Source organism: Nyctereutes procyonoides, unplaced genomic scaffold (assembly GCF_905146905.1).
Source record: "Nyctereutes procyonoides isolate TBG_1078 unplaced genomic scaffold, NYPRO_anot_genome, whole genome shotgun sequence".
Lineage (NCBI taxonomy): Eukaryota > Metazoa > Chordata > Mammalia > Carnivora > Canidae > Nyctereutes > Nyctereutes procyonoides.
The window spans coordinates 10,944,029-10,967,023 of record NW_026575146.1 but is presented as its reverse complement, the minus strand read 5'-3'; the positions used below and the strand labels follow the sequence as shown (position 1 = coordinate 10,967,023).

General features: G+C 45.1%; 1 protein-coding gene across 5 annotated transcripts in view; it reads right to left on the bottom strand.

Moving 5' to 3' along the window:
- Nucleotides 1-22,995, bottom strand: part of SCAF8 (SR-related CTD associated factor 8) — a 224,582-nt gene that overhangs the window by 58,129 nt on the left and 143,458 nt on the right. The window contains exon 22 of one of the 5 annotated variants that reach the window (XM_055309756.1): nucleotides 16,481-17,597. The exons of the other annotated variants lie outside the window; for them this stretch is intronic. The gene's annotated coding sequence lies outside the window, so the exon portion shown is untranslated. Of the gene's footprint in view, nucleotides 1-16,480; nucleotides 17,598-22,995 lie in introns of those variants that run through there. 5 annotated transcript variants of the gene reach the window in all.

The following is a 22,995-nucleotide window of genomic DNA, read 5'->3' as shown; positions in this document are numbered from 1 at the left end:
GATGGAAATCCACTCCCTCCTTACACTGCTTCTTAGTTTTCCCTTGGTGACCCTAAGAGGACATACAGCATTTATAGGGCCCCCAGCCTTGCCCTGCCAGCCTCATGTCCTTTCCTGTTCTGTCTGTTTTATCCTGGCTCTTATTAGGGATCTGGCCTATTCCTAATGAAATAACAGCTCCCGTTCATGAGTCATCACGATGCTCCCAGCACTGTGCCAACGGCTTTATCTCACATCCTCATTGGATTAATCCTTACAAGAACTCCCATCTCTGCTTTTCCCCATATCACCCGTGACCAGTGCACCTGCCAGTGTTCCCCGCTCTCTCTTCCCCTGGCTCTTTAGGACCCTATACAGGCACCCAAGGGCCCCTTTGCTTTGACAACTATGTTCCCCATCTAGGAAATGTCTGTCCAGTCAGAAATCCCTGAGTGGTCCTTGACTCCTCCCTCCCCACCTCCTCATACCCAGGCCACCCAACAAAGTCCTGCTAAGGCTCCCTCCAAAAACATATACCCCCTCTCTCATGTCCAGTTGTGTCATCTTTGCAGAGCTCCCCTGACCTAGGAGGGAGAGCCTCCTAGCTGGACTCCCTGCTTCCGCACATGGTCTCCTTCGGTCTCCCCTCCGGGTGGCACCAGCGTGGTGATAGAATGACAGCCTTCTGCTCCCACTCCTCAGGGGCTGCCCAGGGGCTGCCCGGACACCTGCAATGCACACCGTCTTCAGTCTCAGCCGCAATGTCACCTCCTTAGGGAGAGCTTTTCCCTAGCAATACATTCCTTTCTCTCTTGTCACCCCCAAATTCTCTCCTTCAGACTCTCGCTCTCATCATTACATTTATTACAACTGAAATGATGTTGGCCATTCCCTTGCGGCTTTCTGTCTTAGAGCATATAGATCATGCATGTCGCTGAGCATGCATCCTATGTGGGCAGGTGCTTGTACTCAGTGCTGCAATAATTATTTGTTGAAGGTTGAATAAATGACCCGTCTGGTACTAGGAATTTTTCCTGCCCCTTCATTCCACCCCTACCTACCTCATTCAGCTCTCAACTTTTGAGCACTCTTGGTTTTAGGGGCATAATCCCCACAATGGCCTGCCTACCAGAGGAATGAGATCAGACATCCCATTGGAGACTTCAGTTCCTGGCTCCTCCCAGAGCACCTCCCTCAAAAACTGCAGCATCTAAAGCCTGATATGGAGTTCTTGGGCTACATTTCTGTCTAGCCAAAGTCAGCTTCAAGATGCAGGACAAGTTATTGGCAATCCTGAAGCTGGAAACCCCAGAGTGATAAAGGGCTTCCAATGATTCATTGGATTTGACCTTTCTTTCTTTTTTTAAACCAACAGCATATTCATCATTTCCTTTACCAGACTGCCAAAATATATGGCATCTTAGGAAAAAAGGGGAGTTAATCCTGGCTGGGAACTTGCCCAAGCACTTGAAAGCCTTACCCAGCTCCTGACCTGCCCTGGCTCTGACCAGGGAACCTGAAACCTTCATGTGTTTATCTGTCCTTCTCTCAGTCTCTGTCTGGGTGATGCTGGTAGGTGGGTGGATAGGTAGGTAGACAGATGTGGGGCTCAGCTCCAGGTCCAGCCCTACCACTTAAACTAACCATGACATTGGGCAAGCTGCCCTATCTTTCTCAATTCTATCGCACAGATGAGAGAGAACACTTGGTAGATCTGTTGTGAGGATTAAGTGAGAAAATGTATAGAAATCACCTTCTGTGGTGCCTGCCATACAGAAAGTACCTCCACAAGGAAGGTCTATTCCTTGTGTGTGTGTCCCTAGTTGGGTGTGGGTGAAGGCTGGAGGGGGAGAGGGGTACATCCTTTCAGAGGAAAGCCCCAGTACTGGTGACCTCCACCCTTGAATCTACTTCTGCAAGGGGCTGGTCTCTACTGAGGCCACTTATCCTAGGTGGTCCCACGCCCTTTTCTAGCTGCCTATGTGCTCTGTTCTCTCCCTTGGGATGGTAGCAGGGGGACTGTTTTAAAGCCACTGACCGCCTGGCATTTGGCCCAAGGAATTTCATTCTGGATCTGTGGCAATGTTTTATAAACTTGTTGAGGCCATTTAGATTTTTACCGAGGTCTTGAGTACTGAGGATCAGTGGTCTCTCTGAGCCTGTGACCTGGAGGAGCATACCTCACTTGCCCTCTCCAGAGGTTGCTGGTAAAGATGTGAAAAAGGACATGGATAAAGGTGGGTTTGACTAGGGTGACCTCTCTGGACAGTTTGGCTCCGCAAGAATAATAGCATTAAATTGGTGTGGGTATTTGTGCTCTGGAAACCACACCAGCCAGTAGGCTGGTTCTCTCTAGATGGTGGAACCTCCTTTTTTTTAAAAAAAAAAAAAAAAAAGAAAAAGTTATTTTTTCCTTTGATGGGGGTACAGGAGGAGCAGAGGGAGAGGGACAAGCAGATTCTGCACTAGGCAGGGAGCCCTACACGGGGCTCAGTCTCACGACCCTGAGATCATGATCTGAGCTGAAATCAAGAGTCGGATGCTTACCCAATGGAGCCACCCAGACACCCCAAGATGGTGGAACTTCTTAATCAAAGTTGTCAGGAGGCTAATGCATGAAAACACTGTATTCAGGCTGCTGTGTCCGTGGCTATCTGATTATTCCAACAGCCATGACTGAGGCCCCCTTATGTCTCCTCTCCTCCCACTTCCTGATTTCCCAACATCTCTGCAAACCAGGATGACTCAATACAAAAGGAAAATGTGAAATTCAATCAGCATTTTTTTCTTGATTTTGACTAAAAGCCAGGTTTTCAGCCTTCTCGGAGGATTATAAATCCCCGGGTTCTTGCTCAGTCCCTAACATACTAGCAGGCTTTGTTCAGGGAAAGGGGGGGAGGAGCTTGGCCTTTCTGGGGATGAGGAGCCACTCTGCACGTCCATTCCCTGCACACATCCACATCCTAAGTGATGCATGCACAACGGAAGCACGCTGCACAAAGGATGGCAAACTAGAGAACGCTGCCTTTGCTCAACATCTTGTGTAAACATTCCGATGACTGGTCCAGAAATGAGCAACAGCTCTCTCACCATAAGTCAGAGCCTTGTCAGAGTTTTGGTTAACATATGACTGTGATCATTCTGGCTTGAACGATAAGATCATCATGGCCTCTTGGATGATGAGCTCCTAAGATACTCAGACACTGGCTGGAAAAGGGCCCCTCTAATTCCCTAAAGGCTGTCCTCGAGAGGCAGTCATGAGGCCTGGCCTGTCTATGCGATCAGATCCTCTGTTTCAAGCCGGGGTCCCCATATGGCGAGGCAGCATCTGTCCCCTGATGGCCACTGCCTCAGGGCCACTGAGTTGGGCTCAGTGGTGGAGAGGTTAAAATCATAATGATAGGGTACCTTGAGTTCCCGTGCCACCCTTCATCTCAGAGTTCCTTGTATGTAGGGGAAATGGTAAAACCCTCAAAGGGGAGCCTGATCTTAAAGATCCCCAAGGCCAGTGGCAGGGCAAGAAACTAGAAGCTGACAATTGGAAAGAGGCAATTGCCTCTTGTCACTTGCATCCCCACTCCTGCCACATTGTGTATTTTGGTCAAATATGTGAGACCCTATAAGCTAGGCACATTTTACTGCTGAAACCCAGAGCTACTCTTAAAAAACAAAAAAAAAAATTGATTATCCTTGATCTCTGCAATGCTCCTCTAATTATTATAAAAATGGAATTTGAAGGCAATGACGAAGAATTTGTCAAGACAGATTTGAGAAAAAGAGATTCATTTCCTGAGACTTTGATAAGATAATTTTCTCTACTGGAAAACTTGCTCCACAGCCCTTTCCAGCTGAAGCACAGTCCATGATTTGCTTCTCCATTGAATACTTATTTCATCCTTACTGTGGATGGAATACAAGGATCAGGGTCCTATTTTGGCCTCGGGAATACCACAGGCTGTTCCAGAAAAGAGGCCCTAGACCACTGGGGAGTTGGGGTGGGGGACGAGCACCGGGGCCATAGACAGAACCAGGACCACGCATCCTCTGGGCACTGCTCTACTGCCCTCTCACTGCAAGCACTGGCCACGTCCACTGCAAATGTCGTTTGCAGGAGGCACTGCGCTGAGGGCTTCATACCTATTCACCTTATTGACCTCCACTTTGGCGATGGGAAAATAGGCTCAGCGAGGTTCAGCCACAGGTCTGGTGGCCCAGAGCTAGTCGGTGGTGGAGTTGGAGCTGAGACCACATGAGGATGACTCTGAAGTCAGGCCTCCTACAGAGTTACTCGCAGATGCACACTCGGGAGGGCAACAGCCTTCCCAGAAATGCCCGTGTCATGACGAGGCCGCTCTGGCCTGCTCAGCACAGCCTCCTGGCCAAGCTGAACTCTGAACGATGTATTTAAGACAGTTCTCGGGCATTGGAAAAGGAGACCCACACGCTGTCAACCACAGAAACAGACACAATGGTGTCAAACAGCAAACTTCACTTATTCTCCTCTAACTTTTTCTTTTCTTTTTTTAGGATTTTATTTTTAAGTCATCTCTACACCCAACATGGGACTCGAACCCACAACTCCAAGATCAAGCGTTGCATTCTCCAACTGACTGAGCCAGCCAGGCGCCCCCTCCTTTAACTTTTTCAGTCTGTCAACCCTGGCTTATTTCCTACATTGTCCTGATCTCTAGTCAAACCAGTGTCACCTCATCAGTGACGTCCTCCCTGACCACTACACAGGAAGTATGAGCCATGGCCTCCCCCCGCCTTTCCATCCCTTCCCCACCCTAGACTGTTCTCTTTGTAGCACCTATAACCACCTAGGAGATCATATCAATGTGTCTCTTACAATTAGATTTAAAGCTCTATGAAATCAGGAACTTTGTTCTGAGCATTGTTACATTTCTGGTACAAGACAGTGACTGCCCTATATTAGCTATGATCTTTTAAAAAATATTTGCTTATTTATTTGAGAGAGAGAGAGAGAGAGCACGTGTGAGTGCAAGCAAGGTTAGGTGCAGAAGGAAAGAGAGAACCTCAAGCAGACTCCATACTGAGCATGGAGCCCAGTGCAGAGCTTGATCTCACGACCCTGAGATCATGACCTGAGCCAAAGTCAAGAGTGGGATGCTTAACCACTTGAGTCACCCAGGCTAGATATGATTTTTTAAATGAATTGATACCTTTGTAGAAATCTTAAACAAATGAACAAAACGCTGCCCCCCAGGTGGGCGGAGAAGACAGAAGGTATAGATCACGAGTGCTCAGATCACGAGTCCTGTTACTCCACACGCGGACCCTGTCTTCTCACCGAGAGCTCCCTACTGCTCCCTGCTATGCATGTCCCCCTCTCCCTGCTTTTGCTCTGGTGTTTCCTTACCTTGGAAGCCCATTCTACCTCTATCCATTGTCAAAGCTCAGCTTGAAATGACAGCCCTTCCACGAATCCATCTCCATCCCTGTCCTCTGCCTTCAAAACACTGACTCTTCTCTCCACGGCACAGCACTTGTTCCTCTAGTAAACCACTGATTGCATCTTCCCTTGTAGAAGCATTACATTGGTCCTTCCAGCCATCCCCAGGACAAGTCCCTGTGCCTCATTCAGCTTTTTATTTTCTTCCAGAGCAAGCACAGAGTTCTTTGCTTAGTAGGAACTTAACAAATGTTTCTAGAATGAACAAGATTCATTGAACAAGATGCAGAGGACACATGATACCAGCTTCCACAGGGGAGGACCAGCTGGCCAAGCTTAGAGGAATGAGCAGAATGCTATTAGTGGGACATTCAAAGTTTGATAAGACGATTACCTAACCAAATCACTTTTAAGTCTTGTCTTTTTTCTAGAAACAATCAAAATGATCAATTTGGTCTATGATTGAACATTATTTTTTTATGGGGCTAGAGTCCAGATTACCAATCAAAGCTGAACAGGCATTCTGAGGCTCCCAGTGCTTATTTGAGCAACACAGACCCTGAGGTACCAAGTGACATGAGTAATGAGTGTCCTTGGGACTAAGTATCAGACATTCTCTGACTAACCCAATATTCCCATGATCTCACTACTAACTGCCTGACAGCTATGAGATCTGAAAACAATGTACTATCCTCAAGATATGAAAAAAAAAAAGAACCCTACAAAGTTGAAATGGCTGTTTAATAAAATGCAAACAAACAAACAAAAAACACTGTCCCCATTTTGAATTAGAAATGAGTGGTCATAAATATTTTACTGTATTTTTTTTAAATCAGCGCAAGTGTGGATGCCTTCCCTTTGTGAGACTTCTCAAGCACCCAGAGGTTGTCCTCTTAAAGGAGTCACTTGTAGTCACATAATTTCAAAAGCTGAAATACGAAAGCTTTTAAAATATCTTTGCACCAAAAAATACTTAATGAAGCAGATGGGTGCATCCTAACATGTTTGATAGGATAGGAGCTAAGAGCCTTTGAAATAAAACTATGGGCTTCCAAAGCCCTTAGAGCAGGGCATCTCCCCCAGACCCAGAGCACAGCAGTGTGGCTCGAGATCTGAGAGCTGGGGCTTGTACAGAACGGAAGTTTGGACAGATGGACAGAGCCAGATCACCACAGTGACCCCCTGTGTGGGTCTCCTTAGGGATCTGAGCTTCATTCTCAAGAGCAATGGGAACAGGTGTGTGGGTGTCTCTGTGTGTGTTGTGTATTTGCACAATGAGATTTACATTCAGGAATAATTCTTTTGCGGTGTGGAAGGAAAATGCTGGAGGCCTGTGAGGAAGGTGTTGTAATAATTCAGAGAAGGGAGGATGGTCGTTTGGATTAGGAAACATGGTGAAAGTAAGGAGGAAAGCACAGATCGAAGGATCTTTGGGTCTTCCCTACGGACACGAGCTTGGACCCTTAGATGGAATTCTGTTTTGTAGTCAGTGGTATCCTAGCATTGTTCAAGTGACATTCCAGAACACTTCATATTCTACTCAGGGCTGGTATGAAGGCACTGGCAGCCACCCGAGGGAAAAGGGGATAATTACATTCGGACATAATTCAGGCTTGGGATCATGGTGTGTTGTGGATTGCATGGTGGCCCCAAAAGGTATGTTTGTGTGCTAACTTCTGAAACCTGTGAATGTGACCTTATTTGGAAAAAGGGTCTTTGCAGATGTATTTTATGGCTTCTAGATGGGATCATCCCGGATTATCTGGGTGGGCTCTAAATCTGATGACGAGTGTCCTTATAAGGGACAGAAGGGGAGAAGATGCAGAGAGAAGAGGGGTAGCTTGTGGGGACAGAGGGAAACTAACACATGGCACATACAAAGCAAGACATAGAGAGGGGTGCTCTCAGAGGCACCCAAATCTGCATTTATTCCTCACATACCAGAGGCCGCCCAACATGAGGCCAGGTACCCATGACCTGAGATTTGGTGTTCCCCTGTGCCAGGCTCTAGATGAACCTCCTCCAACCACACCCATGAAGAGGTCACTCTGGGGCCCTTGGAAGCAAAGTCATGCTTCTAGGGTTAGGGTAGAAAGGGCAAGGCTTTTGAATGAGGAAGTGAGCAGATCTTGTCTTATGGAAGAATCTGAGAGAACAGCAGTAGGGAGGGGAGAGGGATTGGAGAAGTTGAGAACACCCACAAAGCCTCAGATACTTGAAGGAGATACATTCCATGATCTGAAAAGGAATGTCCTTAACCTCTCCATCTTCCCAGTACCTTCTTCTCCATTTCACCATGTGTCCAAAACCTGGGTGTAAGTGACCAGGATCCTGGCTTTTTGGTATTATTTTTGTTCTTCCTGGCTGGGGTAGAATGGCTGAACTCCTGGGTCTGTCCTGGGGCTGCTGAGCACGGTTGTATAAGTTGTGCACTGCACAAGTGCACCTGTGAGGGGGTAAGCAGGAGCTGAAAGGCAGCCAGCCGTGCTGCTCCTCTTGCCACTCTGTGAACCGTAGGAACCAAGGGGCCCCCTTCTATAATTTGCAGAAAGGCAATAGGCTGCGCCAGCAGCAGCCCAGCCCTCTCTGGGGTCAGCCTGGCCTTGGTCCCCAGTACCACACCCCTAATGGTTTCCTATTGAGCTCCAGCAACAGTAGCACCAAATTCTCTGCCTTCATGATGAAACACCGTCCCCAAGAACAGTCTGTATCTCCCCTCTCCTTCCTCCATGTCTTCTGCCAAAGTCAGACTCTTGCACCCAACACTGCCAGAGCTGCTGGGACACTCCAGCTTTCCAGAGGTGGAAACACCCTCTGCGGAAATACTATTTCCTGTGCAAAGTTGACAGCAGAATTCCTCAATCCCTTGTCACAAGAAAACCCTGATATTAGGCGAGGTGTATTGACATGTAAAAAAGCCCAGATGCATATCACAGACATTTTCTAGGCTTTACTTAGAAAGTTTATTACTAGTTGGCTTAGAAAAACATGGACTAGTCAGTCACCTTTTACTCTACAAACTTCTGTGCTCGTTATGATCATTCATAACAAGAATGTATTCTCCTTACTTGGGTAATTAAAAAACAGATCAAAGGTTGGAGGTCAGCCACATGAGAGCGACATGAAAGGGAAACAAAAGGCGATCATTCAAGATCTTTTATTTTCATCCGAGCCTCAGGACTTGAATGATGGGGCCTGATTCCCTCCTTCCTAATGACATCAAGTGTAATTTAAAGCGACATGATTCCACACTGCAGAGTACGTTCAACAACAGCACAGGTGGGATCCGTTAGACGCAGAAACTACTTTCAATCATCTTCTCATTTTGTCCTCAAACAATCCCGCTAGGGAGGCACAGCACAGCTGTCCCCACTTTACAGCAGGGGAACGAAGGCTCGAGGAGGTGAAGGCTAGATGCTAGCACGCGCTGGAGCAGGCACGCTGATCGGGAGCTGGGCTGTTGGCACTAGATCCACTAGATCGTACCCTCTCCCGGGGGGGGGGGCCTCCAAGCCTCTCCCATAAGTGTTCCCAGTGGATCCCACACACTCCCCCACCTGCAGCTCAACCACAGCAAGCCAGCCCCGCGTGGCTATGTTTTCTCTGTCATTGTTAAGGGGGTCCTGCTGGTGGCAGGGTTTAAGAGAGTCGGTCGTCAGATTCTTTCATCCTGCCCGGCCTCTTTTTGGCCAACGAGCCCACACGAAAACCAAATCACATAGAAGAAAGGAGAAGAAAAACCGTACCATCCTTCTTCCTCTCGGCCTCTGCCTAATGCTCTAGACAATGTTTGTGGCCCCCTCCCGCCACCAGATTCATAAATTGAAAACTTGATCCCCAACGTGATGGAGTCTGAGGCCTCTGGGAGGTGCTTCGCCGGAGGGCAGAGCCTTTGTGCACAGAGAGGCCCAGAGCCACCTGCCGGTCCCTCCCCCCAGGCGCGGGGCAGGAGAAGCTGGCCCTTACCTGCCCCCAGATGTGCCGGCGCCCGGATCTGGGATTGCCCAGACTCCAGGACTGATAGAAGTCCACGTGTGCTTTATAAGGCCCCCGGTGGGTGGTGTTCTGTTACTGCAGCCGAAGGGAGACCCGACCCTCCACAGCAGGTGGCCCCGACTCTTTCAGACCCGCCCAGATCCCTGCTGGGATTCTGACCCCATGATGCCTCCTGGCAGGTTAAAATAATGAGAATTTGCCGCAGCTACGGGGGTTCCACCTTCTTCCCAAGTGCCTTCAGGGGACGTGATGTCCTCAGTTAAGGGGAGATGGGCCCTGCCTTCTGCACCCCATCAGCGCGGCCGGACCTGGGCTGAACCTGTGGTTTAGGCCGTGGCTGCTTCAGCCCCGCTTAGAGCTGGGGGGCTGGGGGGCACAGCATGGTGTGGTCGCCCTGACTCTGTCCCCTAACGCTGCTCCTAGCTGCCAGTGTGGCTCTCAAGCTTCCTTATTAAGAAATTCGGTCCCTGAGTATTAGAGGATTACCAAGCTCTTTGCAAATCTGATGCAAAGCCATGGCCCTCATCAAAGAAACATTTCAGTACATCTATGATCTCACATACAATTTCAGCGTGTTCACTGTTAGGAACCCCTGGGGTTCAGATGGCTGTTAGTTCGGGTGCCTCTCAGCTCTGACACTCTGCCTTTCTAGGGTTCTATCAGGAGGGAACATACACCACTGACCTCCCTTCTCCTCCGCCACAAAAGATACTTCCCCAGGGTCACACTAGGCAAGATGCGATGGGCTTTCTGTCCCTCCACAAAGTCTGTGTGCAGGAACCACCTTCATCCCAACAGGCAGCGTGTTTGTGGTTCTTTTTTTAAAAGGAGTTAATTTTTCCTGGGCGCCTGGGTGGCTTGGTCGGTTAGGCAGGCATCTGCCTTCTGCTCGGGTCATGAAATCGGGGTGCTGAGATCAAGCCACCCATTGGGCTCCCCGCTTAGCGGGGAGCTTACCTCTCCATCTCCCTCCGAGTCCCCCTCATGCTCTCTCTCTCAAATAAATAAAATGTCTAAAAAACCAAAATCAATGAAGTTACTTTTTGCTTATTTCAGATGAATATAAAGCAATAAATAAGAATGGTTGGAGGAGAGAAGAGATGAAATATACAATTAGACTGTACTGGGCGAGGGCCTAGGGTAGGGTGGGGAGTGGGGCACGCATGGCAGCCCCACCCCTACTTCCCTTCACATCTAACCTTATGGATGTGCCTTGGGCTGTGGTGAGGAGCCATCAGCAAATGTGCCACCAACTCATGGACCATGCTGGCCTTTCAAAAGTGTCCACTTCCCAGATTTCCTCTGATTGCTCTGCCAGGCAGATCCTGTTCCCAAAGCCCTGGGCAGACTCACCCCATCCTGGGAAAACAGATGGACACAATAGCCCTATCTCTGAGTGTAACGCTATATCATTCTTTCCAACAGGCTAGCCATAGATGAACAACTCAGTTACCGGGGACTGGAGTGGGGTGGGGTGGGCAGGCGGGGAACCTCCCATGCGGCAGGGAGCCTGGCTGTCATCCTCCTCGTTTTCACTTTCATTAAGCTGACATCACTTACTCATCTGCAGCGTGCTTCCAAGTCTTGGGAATGCATTAAGCTCAATTGTACTCCGGGGATAAATAATGCCAACCACCACTTCCTGCGACAAGAGCGTTACATGCGCTGTCACTAATCAGTTAACATAAACGGCATTTTTCCCTATGCAGAGGAGAAAACTGCCAGCATGATTGTTGCCACGCCACAGATGAGGAAACCAGGGCTCAACAAGGTTAAATGGCCACACAACCGGCAGGAGGCCGAGCTATGATGCAGGACTAGGCGTACCAAGGCTTTCCTTTCCTTCCTGTAGCCCAGCTGTTCCCAAACTCATCCAAACCTTAGGATCCCCCCAGGAATCTTTTAAAATTCCCAATGCCCACCCAGCACACACCCAGAAATCACAATCTGTAGGGAAGGGACATAGGCATCTATCATCTATCTATCTATCTATCATCTATCATCTATCATCTATCTAACATCTATCTATCAATCAATCTATCTATCTATCTATCATCTATATATTTTTAAAGCTGCTCAGGTGATTCTAGTGTGCAGATTTGGGAACCACTATGAAAGCCTTGGAAGCATCTTCAGCTGCAAGCACTTACAAATAACCCAAGAGAAAGGAATGAAAAACCAGCAAATTGAAGAGCAAGCTAAGAGTAGCTGAAGAGATGCACATGAATCAAAGAATCTCATTTCTCTATGGGCAATGGAAGAAATCTGATGAGAAGAAGCTTCCCTGATGCAGGTGTAGATGACTCAAATGGGGGGCTGGTTTTTAGCGCCTCAGTGTTTAAGGGATGAACTGAAACACACTGAGTGTCATGCTTCTATTAAGTAGAATTCCTCTCTGCCCTGCCCTTGGGGAGAGAGTGGCTGTTTCGTTCATGTCTATCATAGTTAGAAGCTGGTTCTTGATGCACCAGGCTCTGTGGCGGGTGCTGCCCACCGCCTCCGCACCAGCAAGGGGAGGCTTCTGAGGGCCTTTTGCAACAGCAAAGACTGCTGGGGATATATGCAGTAGAACACTTGTTTTCATACCTTTAAGAAATATATTTAAATTCCTTAAAAACTGGAAGCTTGTTAAAGAAGCCTCAACCCTCCACTATGCTAGGAATAGTTTATTGTGATGTTATCTTGTGGAAACTTAATTTGAAAATTTTGATGGTCAAGTATACTGAGGAATTACTGCTTTTATTGGACTGTAGGGAGAATTTTGGCTGAATGGAATATTACTGCTATGTCTTGGCTGAAGTCCAAGAAAGGATAATTAACAAATGATTTAGTGATGGTTCAACACCTACCCTAGTTCATACTTCGCTTTATTTGAAGTAATACATATTGTCCACATGGGCCTCATGTTCATCATCATTTGGAAACATTTGAATTTCCACATCAAATCTATGTATCACAAGTCTTATATTTCAGTTAGGTAAAATTCCCATTCTTAGATTTGATGGATCTTTCTTCCTCCGATAAAGATACAAGCCAACAATGAATGAAATCCACGATTCACTGGTTTTCTACTGGTTTTGTTTTCTTCTTTTGGATTTAGTGGTAATATATCTAAGTACAATATAACTAGACCAGAAACACTTGTGTCAACTCTACTTCTGGGGTTCATCCAGTTCACTGTTACAGGGATCTAGGGGAACCTACCTTGTTGTTTGTGAACTGTTAAGATAGCCCCAGGAAATTCAAACTCACTTCAGAAAAAAATGTGGGCCAAGAAAAACTTTCTCTGTATTGATTCCCACTGTCTCCATATAGTCTATCTCTGTTCCATCGTCTTTTTTTTTTTTCTTAAATAAGAGCGATCTCTCAAGAAACTCTGATCTAGTGGTTTGATAGTAGAGATGGTGTCTCAGGTGTTCTATTTATAATTTTCCAAAGACTGTAAAGCCAAAGTCATTGTGCTTGAGATTAGTTTTTCATTCCATCCACTTACATTTGAAGCTTGTCACTTCTCATGTTGAATTCACTGCAGCATTTGTGGATGGTGGTACTTTGCTTCCTCACTAATGTTTATGGATTTAGAAAATGAGAGGGTCCTGTTTAGAATCTGCTGTGAGGAATGTCCACTGAGAACATATTTCTGTAATCTTACCCCAAGTAACATTGCTGCTAGGCCACTGAAAATTGGGTAGGTCCTTGGAAATACTATACTTTTGCATAGGAGTGGTTCACTAATATAAGTAAATATAATCCTACGATTCTGAAAACCAAATAAACGATAAACTTGTTACTGGCTAGAAAATAGCAAAAAAGAGTAACAGACTGTTTTTTTTTTTTCTACAGTGGAAAGTTGAGCTCATAAAATAGTCATTTTTAGGGAAACATGTGGTTTCTATCTGCCTATGTGAGCTCTTCTGCATTCATCTTCTGTTTAATATATGACACACATCTGTCTTCCTTTTCAACAGGCAGATCCTGATGATATGCCCAGGCATTATTTAACTCCTGGCACCACCCCTGCTCACAGCACTGGGCATTTAGTAAATACCAAATATGTGTTTGTTGGATGTACAAAGGAATATTGGTATTTGAAGACAAAAGTACAGCATTCTCATAAAAAGCCAGACTCGCAGGATAGAGTCAGAGGGCATTAAAGAGATGGGGCCTTGGCCATGGCCAGCCCTCTCACACAGAGATGAGAGCCCTGATCTGGGGCTGGTGTTCCCCCAGTTCTTGTCGCAGCAGCCGGGGCTGGCCTCTCCTTCCCCGTGGTCTCCCCAGCTGGCCACAGCTTTGGAAGTTACACTTCTTTGTGACCTGAGTGGATTCTGGTCACCCTGCTATGGCCTCCAGTCCCACGAAGTGTGTGCGTGTCCGTGTGCTCACGTCCACACAGGCAACACAGAACTCTTCTAATTTCTGGCAAAAATGACTTCCTTTTCTTCATCAGCTTTTTTCCTTTCTTTGTCAGTAATAAAAGAATGGGAACGTTGTAATAAGAGTGAGAGAAGTGCCAATGGATATCTGTTAGCCATGGCTTCTTTACTCAACGTGCTCAACATGGGAGGGGACGGACTCTTAAATATTAATGCAACTCTTCATGAAGGGACTTTTAAAATCATGTAAAATAAGAATGTGGCTCAGTCTTCATAAGAAATTTTAAAGAAAATCTTCTGAATAGCAATTACTTCCACTCACTAACAGTTTTGCTGTCACCCACGATCACCCAGGCAAAATCTATAAAAGGTGCATTTAAGCTCCTTCCCAACTGTGCATAACTGACAGTCTAAGCCATCTGAAAGCCACATTTATTTCTAGAAATGTGTATCCTTTGGTGGATTTTAAAATTTATATATAATGTCTTCGTAGAAAGTATATTTGAGCACGATGTTTGAGCTTGTATATAAAAAAAGCTTAGATAATAAATGTATATATATTTTCTTCTAGTTTATAATCTTCTTTCCTAAGCTGTCTATAATAAGAGTCATTTGATGCTTGTATATTTTTGGATTAAAAAATAATTTATTTTTGCAATAACACAAGAATGTGTGAAAATGAGCTTTATTTTATTTCCTTATTGCCAATAGGTAAAATCTTTTTCTATGAGACTTAAAAAAATGCTTTGAGAGGTGCCTGAGTGGTGCAGTCAGCTAAGTATCCAACTCTTGGTTTCAGCTCAGGTCGTGATCTTGGGGTAGTGAGATGGAGCCCTGGCCCAGGCTCTGCACTCAGCACAGAGTCTGCTTCAGACTCTCTCTCTGGCCCTTCCCCAAACTCTCTTTCTGTCTCTCTCTCTATCGCTCTCAAATAAATAAGTCTTTTTCAAAAATGCTTTGAAAGAGATACATATCTCAGAACAGAAATAAGAGAAGTAAACATAAAGTTTCTCACAGCTACTAAAAGTTCAGTAAGTATCTATAAAACAATAACTATGACCCAGTCCAAACACTGCAGTAAGCTCCTCTCCTGGTAATCCTTAAGCAGCCCTCTGAAAAAGCCCAGCTGTAAAAATGATGTGATTTGATGCCAGCCACAATCGTGTGGAATATTCCCCAATTTAAAAAATTGGATCAAGAAATAGCAGATTTAGGAAAATTACTAATAATGAATGGAAAGAAGCTTTCTTCTAAAGCATCAAACTCAATCACTTTCTTAACTGCTTGTATTCTTAAATCATTTAAAACACAAATCACTTTAGGTAAAAGTAATCATCTATGTGCAATTCCCAAGCAGAGACCATTCTGAAGCAGATGTTTCAGGCTTTTTCCTCTCTGAAGAATTTATTAACCTCAAAGGAACTGCTTGAGACAATCTCATTTGAATGAGATCTTGGTATTAGAATTCAAGGGAGAGGCCAGCGTTTACTTATAAACCAAAACAACCCACATCAATGATTCTTACTAATTGTGTAAACACCAAAGAGCTTCAGTTTGTCAAAGTCACCTAATATTATTTTAAAGTCTAGCTCAAGATTTTTTTTTTGAAAGCTTTCCTTTGCTGCAGACAGAAGGTAGGGGGAAGGGGGGTGCCCGTAAATATTCACGCTGATTCACGAAGAGAACTTGCCCAGATGTTCAGGCAGAGGGTGATAGAGGCTTTGGAAAAGGGAATTCATCCAGGGAACAAAAAGCATCAACCTCTGCCCTTACCATGGTGTCTCTTGGGGTTTAGAAAGCTTGCCTCGGTCAGACACCTCCAGCTAAGTGCTAGGACCCCACATGGACTCAGTTCCCAAAATAGGATCCTATTTTTAAGTTTGTTCGCTCTTCTACTTTTTCTCTTCCTGCCCCATCTAAAGAACCCCAGAATCTTCTATTTGTCTTTTTTCTCTAATGTAAGAATTCCAAAATCATTTGCTTATAGATGCCTAAGAATGTCCATATGAATCCCCAAATCCGGGCTGTTCCTTTTTGGTAGGGGTGTAGGTGGGGTGGCCGAGCATAGACCTAGATGAGTGGCAATATCTATCTGCCAGGCGCAGCTTTAGTTACAAAAGAATAGAAGGAAAGGTATCTTTTCTTACCTTCCTATCAAATTTAGTGCCAAGCAAGGTCTAAGTTATCTGAATAGGCTCACAGGTTTGGATTTCTTTCGAGTTTTAAAGTTTCTTGCCTGAATATTGTGAAATACGCAAAAATATACTCTAGAACACTGGGCAGAGAGTCAAACAAAAAAGCCGATAGCTGCGGCCAAGTTACCCACCACCTTCTCCAATTTTCGACTTATTTACTAAAAAATATCAAAATATATTATAATAATATTATAATCAATTTAACAGAAATGTAGGCAGAAAACAAAGAAAGCAAAGGTATACTATTTCTGAAGAGGAATTATCTTTAATCCATGTTGTAGAATGCGTAATCAAAACGACCTGGGCACTCATAAATAGCTCTGCCTTTCAACAAATGACAAAGGATGGTTGTTCAAACCTAAAAATCAACAATAATTCAGGGCAAAAGACGGAACGACCCAAACCATGTGTGCAGTTCTCTCTCTAGACACAGGGCCAGAGAAATGGGTTGGCTGAGAGCAAAGGTGCAGCACGGAAGATGCGCTGAGCTCCAAGACAAAGTAAATGACTACCAACCAAACTCAGTTTCAATTTTTATTATGAATGTCCAAAGTGACAGCATCCTGTGAAAGTGTCAGGTTCTCATTGATTCAATTTCAAGAGACCACAGACTACCACATGCCAAGCACTTTAATTTGTGACAGAGCCAAAACAAAAGAAGGATAAAAAATATTCTTTTAGGTGTAAAGAGTGCTCTCATTTGAGTTTTTGTCATTGTTTTTGGTTTTCCCTGCAGGTATTGTGAACACTGATAATTTCCAAAACACAAATCCTGGTCTAGATACTTGCAGCAAACTTTTATAATCTCTGCCTGAATAAGAAGCTCATAAGAAATGTACTTATAAAGTATGTGTATAATACAATGTAATATGCCTGTTCATTGTCGTTTCTTTCCTTCCTCTCCCACTAGGTTCTCATCTACCACCTGGGTACCTGCTGTTTGTAATAACTGGACACTGAAGGCTGGAATGAACCCGAAGACTACATTGAACCCTGGATCTTCTCAAAACTGCATTGTTTTTTCAATGGAAGCTCAAGACTTTCAATTTTTGAGAGGTCCAAGGAGATGATTCATAATGGATTAAAGTCACCAGTCAAGAACTACAGTCTATGCATCTTGTGTTCAAGAAAAAATCCGTGGTTGACTAACGCTATGGTTCTATTAATCTGTAGTTCCAACACAATGTGACTTTTTTCCCCCTCCGAAGGGTTTCCTCGCAATCTGCCCTTTCCATCACGGGTACTGGATGATGCTACAGATGGAGGTTGTTGCCATTTATATTCCAATCAATTCGGGTCTGTGGAAGAGCGTATCTCTTACAGATGCGATACTGTTCATCTGAGTGCATCCTCAAAAAGAACAATTATGAACTGGAAACTCATAGAGTTTGTTTTAAAATTTATAAAATTAAACCTGCTCCAACAGGTAATACAGGGAGGCATGCTTGCAACCTCTGGATTCAATCAGAAACAATGCCTGAGAGCACAGAGCCTTCTCAATAGGTAACGGCGGGTTCCTTTTAATGCTTCCTTAAACAAGATCCGATGTGATGCACATTAGAACTTTGAAGCACGTCTCATTTATTTCTACAAGGCCTGGGACACAGGAAGCTGCCAGAACTTCATTCATCATCTTGCCTGTTGACAAAAGGAACAATAGCTGGTCATCACTGGTCAATGGAATATAACTTTCCCTAGTTTTTTTTTTTTTTTTCCAAGATAATTCCTAAAGAAGAGATGGTGTCAACACAACAGCAAATGTTTCAATATTTGATGAATTTCTGTGCTCTACAAAGCCATGTCTTCTTCCAGGACAGCAGGAAGAACCAGAGTATGCCATGTTCATCTCTCTCCTCATGCTGGAATTATTCAGGAGAGACCCCTGTCCTGGAAGTCAGCATGCCCAGACTCCAGATGAGGTTCCACCAATAGCTAACAGTGTCACCTGACCTTGCTGGGATAGTCATTCCTTCATGTGTACACTAGGAAGACCCCAATGGATGAGTTCTAAAGAGAAGGCCAATCCAATGACATTAATGGGTCCATGAGGTCCTGCCTCCATAGCTCCATTCAGAGCACAACCAGGTGTAACCACTTCAGTCTGTAGCAGTCGTTAGACTTACAAGATACCTAAACCTACGGTGCTCTGGTCCTAGTTCTGCTTGGAGTTTTGAATCGGCTGATCTTTCAGAGATGTCACAAAATATCTGATAGTGCATGAAGTCGATTACAATCTTATGTGATGATGTCACTAAGCTATATGGGTATAAACTTCTGAAAATACCCATTTCCACATCTTTTGCTGTCTTAAGATCTAAGAAGTGCCTTTGGTGGTGGTGGTGGTGGCGTACCTGCTGGTTTTCTTAAAAAATAATTCCATAAAAGCCGAAAAACACATTTAAAAAGTAGAGGAACACAGAAGCATTCTATAAGAACCTACTACATAGTCATAAAATACAACTAGTTGAGCTCATTTAAGTAGTTATAACTAGTAATATTACCAAAGCACGCATTGCCAAAGTGAGGTCTAGACACAGGAAGTCTGACCTTAAAACTCATATGCTTTCAACCACAATACAAAATGACCTCACCATAACCTGTGAAAATGATAATGAATTGGGGCTGAAAAGTTTAATGGGACTTTCATAGATGCCATAGGTACAACCAGGAATGAAGTTAAATATTTGGACATTTAGGGCAATTAGTTTCCATTAGGAACAAAATCATAAGCTTCAGCAATCGAAAAACTCTATTTAGTAATTCTAATTTGATCTTTACGCCTCTGTGGCTGGTAAAACTTAGATGATGCCAGAACAACAATTTATTTATATTATATCATATTATTGTAATTATTTTTGAGGGCATCCCAGTTGTGATGTGGGATAAGAAAAATGCTGAATAAGTTTTTCATGTTTCCACTGTGTGTTTGGCATAAGGGGAGGAGACACAACTCTGAAATGCGTTAATGATCCACACGAAACAAAATGGGCACCAAAATATCGTCTGTTACTTCGGATTATCCTAAGCATTTCGCTAATGCGTTGATCCTTCAAATGCCATTTTAAAAGCTACTCAAGAGGAAACGACAATGAAAATCAGCTCATCTTGACTATCATAGCTATAGCCTCTCAAGTCACAGTCATTTCCCGAAGTCTGGATTAAGATTGGCCAGGGTGTGAAGAGGATAGGGTTATTGTCTGGAGCAAATCAGCATCCGCATGGTAAAAGGCACCAAGGCCATACTGGGAAACAAAACGAAAAAGACAGATTCACTCAAATTGTCAGGGAGACATACAGGAATGATCTACGAACACACGCATGTACCTACCGACACAGACCGAATGTGTCTTGTGCTGCCAAGTTAGAGAAGTCAAAATTTCTGTCTTGATCAACTTGAAATAAGCCAATAGTAAGTACATTTTTTTATGGGATTCTGGCAAGTATTTCTACGCCGTGCATGTTGGGGAGGTGTATGCATCCAAAGTACCCCTGGGAACCGCTGTCACAGCGTGTAAATGATCCATCACCGGAAAGGTGGACATTCACAAGTAAACACGTCAGGTACTTGTGCAAGTAACAATCAGAGGTGGAGAAAATGGTCACAGAGCTTATATATTTGGAGACCGCTTTAGTGCTCAAAGCGGTCTTCACATTTATGAACTCTCTGGCTCTCGTAACGGGGGACCCGGCCCCCAGCCTACATGTGGAGCAGCCGAGATTGTGAGGGCTTGGGTGACTTGCCCAGCGTCACCTGGGAATGCCGGTGGCCGGGCCACCCAAGGGGAATGAGACCAGGTCCCGCTTCCCTGGCCAGTGTGTGCTCTTCTCTACGCCATGGCTCTGGCTACTGACACTGATATCAACAAATTCATTATTTATTATTAATATTCATCTCTTCTGCATAGTTTTGTTGTTACTATTACCCCCCCCCCCCATTAAGGCCCTTGTGAAGCCTACCTCGCAAACAGATCTAACTGTCCCCACGACGAAACTGAGGTTTGGACCAGCGTCTTGCCCAGGGTCAGACGGCAAAGGGCAGAGCGGGAACCGAAAGCCACGTTGGCTCCAAGTCCCCAGCTCTGGCTCTTTCCGTTCACCGTGTGTGCTGTCGCTGTGTGTTCTCCACCCCTGGGCCCCAAGTTCTATGCATGCTATGGAGCTCCGTCTTTAGGTGTAGAGCCCACCATAAGCTGCTCTGTCTCAAGCCTTGTCACAGAAGACACCTGAGCACCCACTCCGCACAGGTGGCTTCTCCAAGCTCCTTAAAGAGCGAGTGAGCTCTGTTCCCAGTTACCAAAGAGCTTCACTCTCCCCCAGAATAATGGCTATAATTTCATTGTAAAGAGGAGGCCAAAACCCCCACTTATCAGTGAGAACATGGCACAAAAGATGACTTTTTTTTTTTTTTTTAATAAACTGGGACACAGTACCTGGAGGGGAGGAATAGTTGGAAGCAATCGTAAAAGTTATAGAACTGGTCTTCTGCAGCTCAAGTTGCCATGAATGATGCATTCGCTGCAACTTAATTTTGAAATGCAGTTATTCTTTTATAAAATGGGCATAATGAAGGCAAATGGACATGGAGGTGTCCTTCTATAGCTGTAACTCACTGGTGACTGGCGGGGTCTGCTGGTTCCTGGTAATTCATATACATGCCTCACTTCGAGGCAAACAGCCCTGCAATGCCGCGAGTTTCGTTATTCCCACATTACAAGCCAGAAAACTGAGGTTCAAAGAGCTTAAGTGACCTAGCCAAGATGATACAAGGTGTCAGAGACAGACTTCAAGCCAAATATGCCTGATGTCAAGTATTTTATGCCCTTCCTCTAACAGGCTGCTTCACCCCAGATATCCAGGTTACCAGACGTGCGAATGGCCACCCCATACTGTGACCTAAGTGCAGGACTGCTGATGAGAGGCCAGCGGTGACCAGGACAGCAGGCGAGGCCCACCTGCTTCCAGGACAGCCATATCCTTTCTTACTTGCTGAAACCCCGTTCTAGAAACAGTGGTCTGGTCTCCGGGTCAATTATTGGGGTGACAGAAGCGTGAAGGAGTAAAGACCAGGCAGTGTTTACTCACTGTAAAGAACCCACCCCAGGCAGGCCAGCTGCATGGAGGAACAGAAATTAATGTCAATTACAATGTAAAGGCTCTGTGGCCTAGTTCACATTTTACCCTGTTAAAGTACACTTGTTCTGATTTCCAAATGATCCATTAGAGCAGGCTGGAAACTGCCTAAAGCCTAAAGAATCATTTCTAAATTACAGTTGAGAAAGATAATCTATAGAGAGGCTCTGACCCTCTTTGCATTAATCTTCATTTCTACCTCAGCAAAACTCTCATCAGAGCTGCCAGCGATCAGCAAAGGTGACCAACCAGAATTCACTGCCTTCGTCTCTCCTGTTCTCTCCAAAGGGAGAAGGTGTGAGATTACGAAGCCAGCCGCAGAAAACCTACCCAGAGTGCGATCTGTTCCAGCACTAAGGCATGGGATTCATCACCACTGGGCTAAGGAGATGATGGAGAAATACCAAGAAAACTAGGTCCTTGCAAACAGACTTTCAGATCCAAGCCTCAGCCAGCCTGCCCTGCCACGTCGAAAAGGAAGTGCCAGAGTTATTCATGGATGCCAGACCCCAATCTGCCTCGTCCAGCTGATCCGTCTGGTCAGCCCATATGGGAGCAGGATGGCTGGCACAGATCTGAAAGTATCAGTGTGTACAGACATGTTCTAACATCATTTGCTAATGTTTCATTGTTCTGTAGTTAAAAACCTACTTAAAATGTGTGGAGTGACGTCCCATTAGATTAGAACAGTATGAAGTTGGGTCTTTCCAAGTACTAAGTGTAAGAATAATTAAAATAAAATAAAAGCAATTATTCCCTATTAGGGAAGTTTCTCTCTATGATGACGGATACCCATGGCTCCTTTACTAAACTGAGATCACATTTTCTTTCTTGCGTCATATCCACATACGTATTGTGCGTATAATCTGTGCGCATACTTAATCCCAACATAACAGAACAATCATACTCGTGCAAAAGCAGACCTTAGGGATTGCAGGGCACAACATTCTCATTCTAAACATTAAAAAACTGAAGCTCAAAGGGCTCTCATTTGCCCAAGGGCACACAAAGATTGGGAATCTTGATGACATTCTGATCTCTTGTCCTACAAAACACTCTATGTCCTATAATGTCCCTTTCTCATTAATATAAATGTATCGGATATTATATCCTGGAAAATTATGCCATTTGACACAAATCATCCAAATATAATATAGATCTCTGAATGGCCCAACTATAAGAGACTTCTGGACCATCACAGACTGAGCTGTTTCCACAGGTGGTGAAGTCCAGTCTCATGTGAACCAGTGGAAGGGGTCACGAGATGTATCAGAACCCTTCCAGCAAACTCACTTTCAGGAGAAGCAGTTCAGCCTCCTGGCCAAAAGGTGCTCTCCAGAACGGACTCATCAGGCTTGCATCTCTGATTCTACTTTTTATTGGGTAGGCAAATCTTGGGCTCCCACTAGTTTCCACAACTGTAAAATGGGGATCAATACCCACCACTGAGGCTAGCTATAGGGATTAAGTGAGGTCCTGTGTGCCAAATATCTATCACAGAGGAGACAGGAAGGATATGGATTCTTCCATCTGCCACCCATGTTCTCAGGTATCCCGGTCGACGGAGGGCAGAGCACAGATGCTCACCCATTCTTAGGTTACAGGAGCGAAGCTAAAGGTTTGCATTCCCTCTGCCTGGTATGCTGGTCCCCTCCTTCTCTACCTTGGATACTTAGCTACTGAAGACACTCTACTTGATGGCCACCTCCTCTGTGAGGCCTTCTCAAGTGGCTGGGCCTGTCACCAGCCTCCCTTGGTCCATGGGAGCTCTGCTCCCATCATTTTCTCCCTCCTATCATGACTCTGAGCTACTCTGTGACACACCAAAAAAGTCAATGAAAAGCCCAGAGCCCCTCACCTTCCTGATGAATCCGGGTGTCAGCGATCCTACTGGCCACACACTCTG